Raw genomic sequence first — 15197 nt, 5'->3', positions numbered from 1 at the left:
GGTACGACTACAGACAGTGACGTGACGTAGAGTACATGTTGGTACGACGAGAGACAGTGACGTGACGTAGAGTACATGTTGGTACGACGAGAGACAGTGACGTGACGTAGAGTACATGTTGGTACGACGAGAGACAGTGACGTGACGTAGAGTACATACTGGTACGACGAGAGACAGTGACGTGACGTAGAGTACATATTGGTACGACCAAAGACTGAGACGTGACGCAGAGTACATATTTGTACCATAGACAGTGACGTGACGCCGAGTACATGTTGGTACCATAGACAGTGACGTGACGCAGAGTACCTATTGGTACGACCAGAGACAGTGACGTGACGCAGGGTTCATATTGGTACGAGAGACAGTGACATGACGCAGAGTACATATGGGTTCGACGAGAGACAGACACGTGACGCAGTGTACATATTGGTACGACGAGAGACAGTGACATGACACAGAGTACATATTGGTACCATAGACAGACACGTGACGCAGTGTACATATTGGTACGACGAGAGACAGTGACGTGACGCAGTGATGTACATATTGGTACGACCAGTGACGTGACGCAGTGTACATATTGGTACGACGAGAGACAGTGACGTGACGTAGAGTACATATTGGTACGACGAGAGACAGTGACGTGACGTAGAGTACATATTGGTACGACCAAAGACTGAGACGTGACGCAGAGTACATATTGGTACCATAGACAGTGACGTGACGCAGAGTACATGTTGGTACCATAGACAGTGACGTGACGCAGAGTACATATTGGTACGACCAGAGACAGTGACGTGACGCAGGGTTCATATTGGTACGAGAGACAGTGACATGACGCAGAGTACATATGGGTTCGACGAGAGACAGACACGTGACGCAGTGTACATATTGGTACGACGAGAGACAGTGACATGACGCAGAGTACATATTGGTACCATAGACAGTGACGTGACGCAGTGTACATATTGGTACGATGAGAGACAGTGACGTGACGCAGAGTACATATTTGTACCATAGACAGTGACGTGACGCAGAGTACATGTTGGTACCATAGACAGTGACGTGACGCAGAGTACATGTTGGTACGACGAGAGACAGTGACGTGACGCAGTGTACATATTGGTACGACGAGAGACAGTGACGTGACGCAGTGTACATATTGGTACGACGAGAGACAGTAACCCGACGTAGAGTACATGTTGGTACGACGAGAGACAGTGACATGACATAGAGTACATATTAGTACGACGAGAGACAGTGACGTGACGTAGAGTACATATTGGTACGACGAGAGACAGATACGTGACGTAGAGTACATATTGGTACGACGAGAGACAGTAACCCGACGTAGAGTACATATTGGTACGACGAGAGACAGATACGTGACGTAGAGTACATATTGGTACGACGAGAGACAGTGACGTGACGTAGAGTACATGTTGGTACGACGAGAGACAGTGACGTGACGTAGAGTACATGTTGGTACGACAAGAGACAGTAACCCGACGTAGAGTACATATTGGTACGACGAGAGACAGTGACGTGACGCAGAGTACATATTGGTACGACGAGAGACAATGACGTGAGGCAGAGTACATATTGGTACGACGAGAGACAGTGACATGACGCAGAGTACATATTGGTACGACGAGAGACAATGATGTGACGTACAGTACATATTGGTTCGACGAGAGACAGACACGTGACGCAGTGTACATATTGGTACGACGAGAGACAGTGACGTGACGCAGAGTACATATTGGTACCATAGACAGTGACGTGACGCAGAGTACATATTGGTACCATAGACAGTGACGTGACGCAGAGTACATATTTGTACCATAGACAGTGACGTGACGCAGAGTACATATTTGTCTTACAGAAACGCGGATTACGTTTATCATTACGTGCATTGCTATTCTATTTTATTTGATCGTTCGCTGTAAAGCTCCTCTCCTCAATCAGGGAAGATATACACGTCTAGTTATCGCCGTACATCGCCGTTGTATTTTGTTGTTACATGTCATCTAGCTTACTTAAAGTTTATGAATATGATTGTGCGGTATATCTGTTGTACATGGCTCAGGGTGTGTGGTTCTGCACTCAGTTATGTGGTACAACTGGGACATTTCTACATGAAACAGTCGGGGGAACTGTTCAATAGTATGAATAACGGTAATGTTTAAAGAAAGACTTAAACTACTGTAAGGTGAATGCCTTAATAATAATTTTCAAACTGCGTCAAACAGTGAGAAATATTAACAGATCGTCCTTTTCTTTCGGTTTCAGTGACTGACGTGGGAGGAATGAGCTAGGGAGATATTACGAGCGTTTGTTCGTCGTGATCTTTGCTATAGCTGAGAAAAGCTGAGAAAACACCTACACTCTGAAATCTGACATGCGTGTTGACTTGTTGAAGCATAACGTTTAGTCAAATGTCATTACAAAAATATCCGAAGAGTTCCAAGGAGCTGGACAAACGTCTGTAGAAAGCTATGTTTGACAACCCATACAAGCAGACTGTGATGAACTAACACCCTCTGTTTACGGAAGTGTGGTGATGTAAGTGAGTATTGAAGCTTTCTGGAATTGCCTACCTGACATTGCAGAGTGCGGCGCAGCCTGATCAGATCAGCTGTTCAAGTTTTTCCAACAGGCCTCTAGCAGTCTCTAGAAAGAGGATTTACATCCTTCAGACGCTGTCACAATCCTGCTAAATTAACCACCACTACTCGTCGGTCACGACTTCTACTGCGTGAGGGAATCAAGTCCGTCTTTACCACAAGCCGCACAGTGGGAAGACTCAAGTAAATTGACCGCTGTCCAGGACAGCTGTGCAGACCCCAGACACTGACCCGAATCACTCAGACTGACCACAACACGCCACAGCTGTCCTGATATTTAGGAAACTGTTAACCGTAATACTGTTACGTGGTTGAACTTACCTATGGCTGAAGTAGTCGTGTTATCTCGTGTTGATAGCTTCAGTAGGTGATAGATACAGACTGCCAGTCTACTGCCACAGAGAGCTGGCGTCGACTCACAGGATCGTCTGCTACTCTAGCGCGCAGGAACCACTCGCTACGACCAACCACATAGCGGTATATCAACACACATACTACTGATTTAAATGCCGCTTGTTCAGGCTTTGCCCTCCTTCTGACGTCACGTGGCTGTACCAATCCATAGGAGATAACGCATGGGTTTGCAGCAATGACAATACCCTTCCTCATTGATCGTTGTTAGATCCCGTTCCCTCTCCCTAGCGTCCACATCAGTCACGCAACGACCAGGGCACAGCTGCCTGACCCAACCGCACGTCGCTACTCCGCCAACAAGCCACATGTGCTAAATACTATATCCATACGCCGCACTGACGACTGTCCTACTTTCACGACGTTTAACAGTACTTCTACATATCATACATAATGACTGATCATACATTTTAACTGTAACATATACTCATATCAGTATGAACATCGAACACAGTAGGTAAAATTCAAGCAATCTAATAGGCATGCCCCAGCTCTACCACGGTGGAGCTCTGTCCTGTTCAAAGCCTGTGTCTGTCACAGTCCATTAGACAGGAGGTCAATTTTGACCAGATTTTAGATTTTTCAAGGGATGACAGTATGTTTCAATTGCAATTCAGACGTAGTTCCACTTATACTTATTTGTTTGTTGTGATATGGTACTGCCGTGTACACAGTTAAATATATAATTAATCAACTGGAATTGTATACACTGAAATATTGTTCAGTCGATCTATGAGTAAAGAAAAACGTTCAAGAACGTTGACAAAACAACGTTGACATAACCTATTCACAACATTATTACAAAGATAAATTTAAAATAGGCCCAACATATAACATGTTCTAATGGACCTATATATTTCTAGGGTGTCGGTCCTGCCCCAAACTGAAGCACGTGTGGTGTCTCCTTAGCGATTGACTTTGTCTGAAATGTGCCTCTCTTCAGATGGTAATTTGACGTCAACGTTCCAGCGTCTCCCATGCCATTTGGGTTGTATACTCCCAAGGGAGCTGAGAAAGAGGATAGAGTTCTCACTCATCCATCGACCGATATAAAAATGGTATTTGAGCATACATCATGGATCGACTAAAGCGCATTTATTTATTTAATTATAGCGCTTCTTATTCATTCATTCATATATTCATTTATAATTATTGTTATTATTATTATTTACATATAATAAAGATGATTTAACACACAGGGTACGAGAAATGGTAAACATGTGACACAGCGCCCAGCTCGAACGAGTGGCCAATGTTCCCGGTGCGGAGACCCGCTCTGCCACTGCCACTAATGCAGCAAGTCAACTGCGATTCTTCATCATCGACGTAATCGTAAGTGACGGCAAGACCGTAACCGCCGCACACAAAGCACAGCTGACTGCAGGATCCTGCTCGTACACACAAAGCACAGCTGACTGCAGGATCCTGCTCGTACACACAAAGCACAGCTGACTGCAGGATCCTGCTCGTACACACAAAGCACAGCTGACTGCAGGATCCTGCTCGTACACACAAAGCACAGCTGACTGCAGGATCCTGCTCGTACACACAAAGCACAGCTGACTGCAGGATCCAGCTCTTACACACAAAACACAGCTGACTGCAGGATCCTGCTCGTACACACAAAACACAGCTGAGTGGATTATCTTGCTCGTACATACAACACACAGGTGAGTTGCGCATCCTGCTCGCACACACAAAACGCAGTGGAGTGAAGTTCTGCTTATACACACAATACACATATGAGTGGAGGATCTTGCTGGTACACACAATACAGAGGTGAGTGGATGATCCTGCTCGCACACACAAAACGTAGTTGAGTGAAGTTCTGCTTATACACACAATACAGATATGAGTGGAGGATCTTGCTGGTACACAAAACACAAGTGAGTGGAGGATCTTGTTCGTACACACAATACACAGGTGTGTTGATTATCTTGCTCGTACACACAAAACACGGGCGAGTGGAGGATCTTGCTCGTACACACAAAACACAGATGAGAGGAGAATCCTGCTCGTACACACAAAACACAGGTGAGTGGAGGATCTTTCTCGTACACAAAACAAAGGTGAGTGGAGGATTCTACTGATACACACAATACACAGATGAATGGATTATCTCGCTCGTTTACAACAAAACACAGGTGAGTTGAGTATCCTGCCTATACACACATTACACAGGTGAGTGAGTGAGTTTGGATTTAACGTCACATCGGCAATATTTCAGCCATATACTGACGAGATCAATTTATACATCAATAATAAATACATTTTGACAATTTAAAAACCTGTCGACAAAGGACAGTAAAATAAACTAGATTATCACAGATATTAACATAAAACTACCATGGAACTGTAAAAAGATGTAACAATATACAAGATATGATAAAACTGGACTATTGATCGTCAACCAGTGAAGACAGATCACCATACTTGGGGCCATGGGGACTTACAGTACCTTCGCTACCTGCATGGACCCCAGCAGGATTTATACCATATCCTCATTCCCTGGCGATTATGCACATTTTTAGCCAAAATTAAAAAGACAGATATTCTACGATTAATATCAACATATCAACAGGATTTTATATATAATTCTTTTTCTTTTAAAAACCCAAGAATTAAATGAGTACTAATGCTATTAAAAAGATCCTTTGTCGAAGAAACTTTGAAATACTTATCCCTTGTGATGGAATCAACACAGTCAAGCAGGATATGCTTGATGGTTATTCTTTCATCACAAGGGATACAAAATGGAGGATCCTCACCTTTGAATAAATATTCTTGTGTATATATCTGGAATAGCCAATACGACATCGTCGCATGATGACCTCCTCAACCTAAGTAGGTGTAGCCGATATTTGGTTTGATTTCATGTAACTTATTGATACCCACTTGGGTGTCCCACTTCTTTTGCATAAGATGGCGGATGTAGCATTTAATAACTGGCTTATATTCACTGTATGGGACCAGAAGTGGTGTCACAAATTTGTTGAGTGCTGCTTTTGCAGCAGCATCAACCAATGAGTTGCCTGTGATTCCAACATGGCTGGGCAACCAACAGAGGACGATGTCATATTGACCAGTGGCAAGTTCAGTTTGTAGTTCAGTGATGTCGAGTAAAATTGGATGATGACACGAATTATTATGAATAGCCTGAAGACAGGACAGAGAGTCTGAAAAAATAATGAACTTCTGATGTTCAGACTGTTTTATATAGTCCAGAGCAGTTAAAATTGCCTTTGATTCGGCTGTGAATATGGAAGAGTGATCAGGTAATCTGGTTAAGAAACAGCGTCACCATCCTTGGATCCATCTGTAAATATTGATTTGTAAGTATTGTATGTATTTCGTAACTGATTATATTTCTGTTGATACTGTAATTGATTTGTTTCTGATTTTCTTTAGTTTGGTAAATGAGAGGTCTACTTGTGGCTTTACCAATCGCCAAGGAGGAGAGGAAAGGAGATATTGATTCAAGTTCAATATTGGCAGCACAAATGAAAGGTTTAAGTCTAATTCCAAGAGGCGGAATAAGAGATGATTTCTTTTTATACAGATCTTCATAACGGGGATAAAATACACAGTTGTATGCAGGGTTTGACTCATTAGAATATAGTTTGGTGATATATTGTAGAGATAGTTTAATACGGCGTTGTTCAAGAGATGGCTCATCGGCCTCAACGTACAGACTGTCAATGGGTGAAGTTCGCAAAGATCCTAAGCAAAGTCTGAGACCTTGATGGTGGATGGAATCTAAAAGTTTAAGATTGCTTTTGCAGGCTCCACCATAGATGATGGAGCCATAATCGAGTTTAGAACGTATGAGTGATCTGTACAGGTGAAGAAGGGTTGACTGGTCCCCTCCCCACTTAGAATTTGAAACACCTTTTAATAGATCCAGGGCCTTCATGCACTTTGTTTTAAGATATTTGATATGTGGTAAAAAGGTGAGATGTTGGTCGAAAATTATTCCTAAAAAGTTAGCTTCCTTTACAACTTTAATTGATGTGCCTGCTAGATGTAAGTCAGGATCACTGTGTGGTTTATATTTTCGACAGAAGTGAATGCAATTGGTTTTTGATTTGGAAATGCCTATTTGTTAAAAACTGGGATATAAAATTAGGTATATGTCCTCTCAATCCTAAGATCTTTCAAAATTCCATGTTTCCGTGTGGTATCATATGCTTTTTCTAAGTCGAAAAATATCGACACAGCTTGTTGTTTATTAATTATAGCATTTTTCACAAATGTCCCCAATCTAACCAAATGGTCAACAGTACTTCTATTTTTCCTAAAACCACATTGAATATTTGTTATAGGATTATTGGTTTCTAAGTACCATATTAATCTGTTATTGACCATTCATTCCATGGTCTTGCAAACGCAGCTAGTAAGTGATATTGGCCTATAATTTGACGGATCAGTATGAGCTCGATCAGGTTTAGGTATAGGAATGACAACAGCATTCCGCCAAGATGAAGAGAAATTTCCACATGTCCATATATTGTCAAAAAGACTTAACATTACTTCAAGACATGTGTCAGGTAAATGCTTTAGTAGTTGATAATGGATATTATCAGCCCATGTAGCTGTATCGTGAGCTTGCCCTAACGCAGTGTGTAGTTCATGGAGGGAGAAAAGTTCATTGTAGTCCTTACCATTATCAGAATTAAAATTGATTTTCTTTTTTTCTTCATGTTCTTTAAGTTTCTGAAATTTCAATGTATAATTTGATGAGGAAGAATGGTTAGCTAAAGATTCTCCAAGTTTATCTGCAATATCAGCAATGTGTCACCTTCCTTTAGAAGGTGAACACTAGATCTTGAACTTTTTCCTTTATTTTTTTCTACCATTCCAAACTTTGGACATAGGAGTTCTTGAATTAATTTTCAATACATACTTTGCTTGAAGATGCGACGGGCTTTAGCATTTGATATCTTAAATTTGTTAAAATTATGGACTGTTGGGTGTTTGCGGAAATATTTTTCGGCCTTCTTCCTTGGCTTTCTAGCTTGTTTACAATTATCAGTGTACCATGGTTTCCGCATATGTGAATTTGTAGAGGATTTTGGAATACATTCATCAGCAATTTTCGTTAATTCATCAGAAATAAATTGAATAGGGTCAGTAGCATTAACAAATAAATCGGCTTTTAGTGTGCTTTTGCAAAACGTTTCAAACAAAGACCAGTTGGCCTTCGTAAAATTAAATCGTGACGAAGGCGGAACATCGACAGGATGAACAGGTGAAAGTATTGTTTGAAAGTGATCACTTCCACACAGGTCATCATAAACTGACCATTCAAATTCATTATACAAGCTGAAATCTGTGAGTGCCAAATCGAGCGAAGAGTATGTACCAGTTGCAGGGTGTAAATAGTTGTGTGAATCATCGTTCGAGATACATAAATCATTTTTTTAAATAAACTCTTCAAGGATTTTCCCCTTAGAGTTTGGATGTCTACCACCCCAGTCGCCCCTGATGATACATGGTTCAGGTAGTTGGTCATATCATGCCTGCAGATCAGACTGTTGCAGACTTAAAGAAGGGGGGGGGGCATACACAGAGCACAATGTGAAAGCCACGTGTAATGTAAGTCGTACAGCAACAGCTTGAAGGTTAATGTTTAGTGAGACAGGGCTGTGGATCACTCCCTGCCCCACCAAGATAGAAGTGCCTCCAGTGGCCCTATCACCTGGAGGAGAAAAGCAATGGTAAGAGCTGTACGGACGTAAGTTAATTTTATCTGTTTGCCTTAAATACGTTTCTTACAGACAGAATGCAGATGGTTTGAATTCCTGAACCAATAATTGTAATTCATTAAAATTCGTTTTAAACCCTCTACAATTCCACTGAATCAGTGTTTGGGAATTATTCATCTCTTGGGGGGATTGATGGGAGACCTACCTCGCCCATTTCTTGTAGGCGACAAACTTGTAGTTCTTCGATGGATGTTTTCCGAAACAGCCCGATTGCACCTTCATATACGGTCCCATGTTCACATCTAGAATGTCATACCTGTGACGCACATCGTGCCCCGCTGTTGGACATGGAAATCGGTTCTTCCAACGCAACTGATGCCACCTCAAATCATGACTGAGCCCCCTCCATAGGGATCATGTCACTTGCATCACTTCGGGCTTTCCTACCAAATTAGCTGGCACGCCGCGATATAACTGGAATACTGTTAAAAGCCGCGTTAAACCCGACTCAAACACTTACTATTAAGTCTAACTTGTTACCCTGGAAACTAGGAATAATTTTGAAAAATCCATAAATAGCAAGAGGCACCACTTCAGCCCAGGTGAATACATTTTCAAGTTTTGGAATTCTTTCACGGTTTTCATGTTGTGCTCCGGAAACGACACCTACCCCAACCTTTTGAGACAAAATTGTTTCCATGGAAATCGAGAAAAATAAAAATGCCCAAATCCGCAATTATCAAAAGGCACCACTTCAGGATCTGTTTGATATATCTGTCAAGTATTGTTGAAAGATACTGAATTGTTTTTGAGTTGTGCTCCTGAAACGAAGCCCATCCCATTTTTAGAAATTAAGTCCAAATTATTTCCATAGGAAAGAAGAAAAAGAAAAATGCCATAAATCCGCAAATAGCAAAAGGCACCAATTCAGGATCTGTTTGATATATCTGCCAACTTGAAAGATAATGAACGGTTTATGAGTTGTGCTCCGGAAACCCAATGATTACGGACGGACGGACGGACGGACGGACGGACGGACGAGGCCTATATCCCCCCCCCCCCCCCCCCCCCCCCCCCACCCCCCGCATTATATGCCGGGGGATAAAAAGTTATAACTGTTATTTCTTGCCATCTGCTGTTTTTTTTATAGAATACGTAACTGTATCTGTGATGAGTTGTGTTATAACTTAAACAATAATCAGAGAAGGGAGTTCTTACTTTACTTCACTGAGAGCAAGGGGTTATAATGAGGTGTACCGAGAAATCCATCACTAATCATCTGATGATCTGAGTAGTAGACTGTGTAGTCCAGTGTAGCTCCAAGACAGTGAGTTGGAGAGTGAATGAGCTGATTTATTTTACGTACATTAAAGAAATCTTCACGTTTCAGTTTTTCACTCTGATCACAGTTGAAATCCCCAGTAACTAGGACTTGTTCACATTCACGCTGCTTGGAGAGATCTTGTAGTTTCTGCATGAAATCAGTGTATGTAATAACCGTGTCCGAGACACTTTTGGAGGAACATACACACAAGCAATGCAGAACTTGCCAACAAGAAAGGAAATGTATTCAATACTGCGAGATGACGTTACATCACATAGCTGGACAATGTTCTTGAAACGTGTTGAAACATACACAACAATACCATGTGTAGTTTATCCTGTATAGCCTTGATATCCCTTGAGGTCTCTTTCACTGTAATCATTGATGTGAGTTTCCGTGAAACATAAAACATGAACCACACCAACAAACTAATCATTCTTCACATCATCAAAAAGGGCATTCAGTGATCGAACATTCAAGTGAGCCACTTTGAGTCCACCACCATGACTGTTCTCTACAGGGTGTGTCCTGGTAAACAGTCTTTCATTCAGCATTCTAGTCAACTCATCCAATACTTTTTTGTTCACTACAATTTTGTGTTCATCAAAACCTACAAGTTTTAGGCCTTTCCTTGATTTGACCCTACTGAGGCTGGGCTGGGCTTTTTTAATTTCAAGTCAAGTGGTATACATCTCAATTAGGTAATTATGGTAAAGGTTCTCAGGCAACCCTGTGTTGATCTTTTTTTGTAGAATGTGTGAAAGGTTTCGGAGTTATGCTCCGGACATGACTGCTACACGTATTTGAACCTAAGTCTAGTTTCTTGCCAAGGTAACATTTTCATAAAATCCCAACCTATCAAAAGGCACCAGTTCACCACTAGACCTATCTATGTGCCAAGGTTGGTGTCGAAATATTGTACGGTTTTCAAGATCTACTCCGGAAACGAGCACTGCCAACATTTACAGTCTAAGTGAAAGTCGTTACCATGGAAACTCGAAATATATATATATTTTTAAATCTTAAACTATCAAAAGGCACCAGTTCACCACTAGACATATCTATGTGTCTAATTTGGTAAATATATCTCTCTTTCGTCGGAAACGAAACGTGACGAACGGACAGCACCCATTCCTATATCCCCCTTCCACTTCGTGGCGGGGGATAATAATAATGATGACGATGATATTATTCCCCTGAACCAAACGTACATCACACGGTTAGGGCTATCCCCCGGAAGCTGGTTCACAACTGGGTTACAGAACGCAATGAGGAAAATCATCTTTTCTCCGCAGCCCATTCAGCCTCTCCAGTATACAAACCAGCCTCTCTCCAGTATACAAACCAGCCTCTCTCCAGTATAAAAACCAGCCTCTCTCCAGTATACAAACCAACCTCTCTCCAGTATACAAACAAACCTCTCTCCAGTATACAAACCAGCCTCTCTCCAGTATACAAACCAGCCTCTCCCCAGTATACAAACCAGCCTCTCCCAAGTATACAAACCAACCTCTCTCCAGTATACAAACAAACCTCTCTCCAGTATACAAACCAGACTCTCTCCAGTATACAAACCAACCTCTCTCCAGTATACAAACAAACCTCTCTCCAATATACAAACCAGACTCTCTCCAGTATACAAACCAACCTCTCTCCAGTATACAAACCAGCCTCTCTCCAGTATACAAACCAACCTCTCTCCAGTATACAAACCAACCTCTCTCCAGTATACAAACCAGACTCTCTCCAGTATACAAACCAACCTCTCTCCAGTATACAAACCAGCCTCTCTCCAGTATACACACAAACCTCTCTCCAGTATACAAACCAGCATCTCTCCAGTATACAAACAAACATCTCTCCAGTATTCAAACCAACCTCTCTCCAGTATACAAACCAACCTCAAGCCAGTATACAAACCAACCTCAAGCCAGTATACAAATAAACCTCTCTCCACCATACAAACCAACCTGTCTCCAGTATACAAACCAACCAAACTGAAGTTGCCACTTGCACCAGGTCAAGCCACAGAACCCGTTCAAGAATATCTTGGACGCAGCAAACAAATTATTGAAGTGCTGTACTGCGACAAAACCATGCCAATGTATGCATACCTGACAGAGCGAATATTCGCGAAACGCTCCGGCGGCTAAAGTTGTAAATGCGCCATGAACGAAGTGCATGAGCTAAATGCTGCATCTCGTGAGCAAACAGCCAACACTCCTCAGTCACCTATGCATGGATCCTCAGTTCCAACATATGTTGACCCGAAGTTGCAAATGAACGCTCGTATTATGTTTCCGAAATTACCTAGATATATGTATGGGCTCACAAGCCCTGAAATCCCTGATGTTGGCCTCGATTGTTTTCAGTTTTCTTCCGATACCGACCCCTGTTCTATCAGTTATCTTTCTAATGATCCATTATATATTTTGTTCATGTCATTGTATTATCAATCAATCTGTTTATTTTGTACTTGAGGCCTCAGGCCCATATACAAAGTATACAAAAATACAAATTTTCCATCAAGGTGATGGCGGTTCATCATACTTATATATTCAATGATAACATAGTGTAGAGTAATTAATGATAACATGCTCTCCTCACAAGTGAAGCTTTACAGAATTTTAGCAAGTTTTCTACTATAGCTGGATCATAATCATTCATTTAATTAACAAAAACATTTGGATGTGCATTTCCTTAAATATTTCTTTGGTACAAAATCATTTCTCAAATTATTAAAACATTGGCATTTCATTATTATGTGGAATTCATCCTCTAGCTCATTTAAATTACAATTCTGACAGATTCGTTTACTTTTTTCAACATTTTTCCATCTTCCAACATTTATGTAAATTTTTGCACCTCCAGTTCTTAAAAGAGCTAAGTATCTTCTATGCATTAAATATGTTTTGCAATACACATATGGTTCAGCATTTAATGAAAATTTGTATTTACTGTAACTATTGAATCTTGAACTTTCTCTTAATTTTGTTTGCCACTCTTGAAGAGAAATATCTCTTAATCTAAGTTTAATCATGCTTATCAAATAATCAATATTACCAACACCTTTTGAGAACCAGACTTCTCCAAGACCTATCAAACATTACGACTCTCTAACATTTGTTACCCTATTTCTCCTATCACATTCATCTAAGTGTTTTAACATATTATACGACTTTTTTGGTATTCTATCATCTGACATATGTACTAGTATTAATCTTAGCCAATACTGTACACATTGCACAAATGAATCAACATATAACGGGTATCTACTACATTCTCCCACAGCCATAGCATTTGGAGTTTGTGACGGTAAACCAAGAAATCTTTTACATGCATAAATCTGAATTTTCTCAAGTGGATCAAATGTATTGGTACCCCAAATATCTGCACCCTATAATAAAATAGGCTCAATCTTTACGTCAAATATTTTGAAGAATATGTCATAAGACAAGCACCCAAGTTCATTTGATGATCTTAAAGTTTCATAAAGTGCTAATTTACCCTTTTGGCATGTGTATTTCACTGTTTTTATCATAATCATATTTGAGTAAAACATAACACCCACATATTTATAGTGTTTTACTATTTCGATATTTTGGTTATTAAAAGTCGATCGTTCGTGTTTTTTCAAAATTCTATATTTTCTAAATATCACTATTTTTGTTTTGTCTAAATTAACTGTCAGTTTCCATTTGTTACAATACTTATTGAGAGTATTTAATTGGTTTTGTAAACCTGAAATCGTATCTGAAAACAATACAATATCATCTACAAATAAAAGTATCAACAATTGTATATATTCAGGAAAAAGTTGTACCCCTCTAATGTTTTCGTTGTCTAAAGTATGAACGAGTTCGTGTATATACAAAGAAAATAATAAGGGGCTTAAAACACACCCTTGTTTTAAACCTATGTGAGATTCAAATATATCTGAAAATTGTCCATTAGACTTTACGATATTTCTAACCTTTTCATACACAGATTTAATAGCATTAAACATATTTCCTTTTAGACCTATATGTTCCAAGAGATATAATAAATATTTTGTATCTACGGAATCAAAAGCTTTTTTAAAAATCTACGAAAGTGACGTAGAATCTACCTTTACGCTTAGACAAATGCTTGTCGATTAGAGCATTCAAAACAAAAATATTATCAGAAGTAGAGTAACCTTCGCGGAAGCCAGCTTGTTCCTCGGATATTTTCTTAGAACTATTTGCCCAACTTGTTAATCTATTATTAATGATTGATGTATAGAGTTTGCTTAATATATTCATTAAAGTGATGCCCCTATAGTTATCTGGCTTTGTTTTGTCACCACTCTTATGCAGAGGAAGAATTATACCTATGTTCCACGAATCCGGAAAAAGACCATTTTTAAAGAGATAATTAAATAAATCAAGGAGATAAGGAATAAAGTAACATTGTCCTGCTTTTATATATTCCCCTAAAATTTGATCTAAACCTGGAGCTTTCATATTTTTAAGATTGCTGATAGCTTTTATAAGTTCATCGTTGCTTATTTCCCTGTTATAATCATCATCAAAATTCATTTAATATTTGTTTGACATACAGATATTAAAATCACAATCAATCTCGATATGGTCACTATGCAGTGTTGAAAAATGATCAAACCAATCCGTTATCTTTATATTACATGGAGTATGTTGATACCGACGACTTCTAATTTTTCGCCAAAAAGTTTTTCCGTCTTGTTTTACTAAATTATCTAGATAACTTACAGTCTGTTTTCTAAATGTGATCTGTTTTTCTCTGCGTATAGCCTTATTCTTATTTCTTACCGATCTATAGTTTCTAAAGTTAACAGTTGTTCTTTGGCAACGTAGTTTTCTAAGCGCACGTCTCTCTTCTTTTCTTCCCTTTCGGCACTCGTTATCAAACCACGATTTTCGGCTTATATCGTTTCGACATTTAACAGTTTTACGGAAACAACTACTTGCTTTACGAATTACGGTTGTAAAAAAATCAATTAATTCGTTAACATTATGTTGTATGATAGATTGAGCATATTCTATTTGGTTAAGAGATTCGTTAGATGATATATTCAAAGCAAACTCCCCTGCTTTATCATCACTCCATATATTTTGTTCCATATAACTG

At 39.8% G+C, this 15197-nt stretch overlaps 1 protein-coding gene across 3 annotated transcripts in view; it reads right to left on the bottom strand.

Annotated features, from left to right (window-relative positions):
* The window catches only part of LOC139466661 (soluble guanylate cyclase 88E-like), a 52981-nt gene extending 49742 nt beyond the window's left edge, over positions 1-3239 (bottom strand). For 2 of the 3 annotated variants that reach the window (XM_071248256.1, XM_071248255.1), the window contains exon 1: positions 2952-3239. The gene's annotated coding sequence lies outside the window, so the exon portion shown is untranslated. Of the gene's footprint in view, positions 1-2603; positions 2666-2951 lie in introns of those variants that run through there. The other variant, XM_071248257.1, reaches the window with a different exon arrangement.
* Between the last annotated feature and the right edge of the window lie 11958 nt (positions 3240-15197).

Source organism: Haliotis cracherodii, unplaced genomic scaffold (assembly GCF_022045235.1).
Source record: "Haliotis cracherodii isolate W230 unplaced genomic scaffold, xgHalCrac1.p SCAF_19, whole genome shotgun sequence".
Lineage (NCBI taxonomy): Eukaryota > Metazoa > Mollusca > Gastropoda > Lepetellida > Haliotidae > Haliotis > Haliotis cracherodii.
Note: the sequence above shows the minus strand (reverse complement) of the source record. Positions and strands in the feature narration are given on the sequence as shown.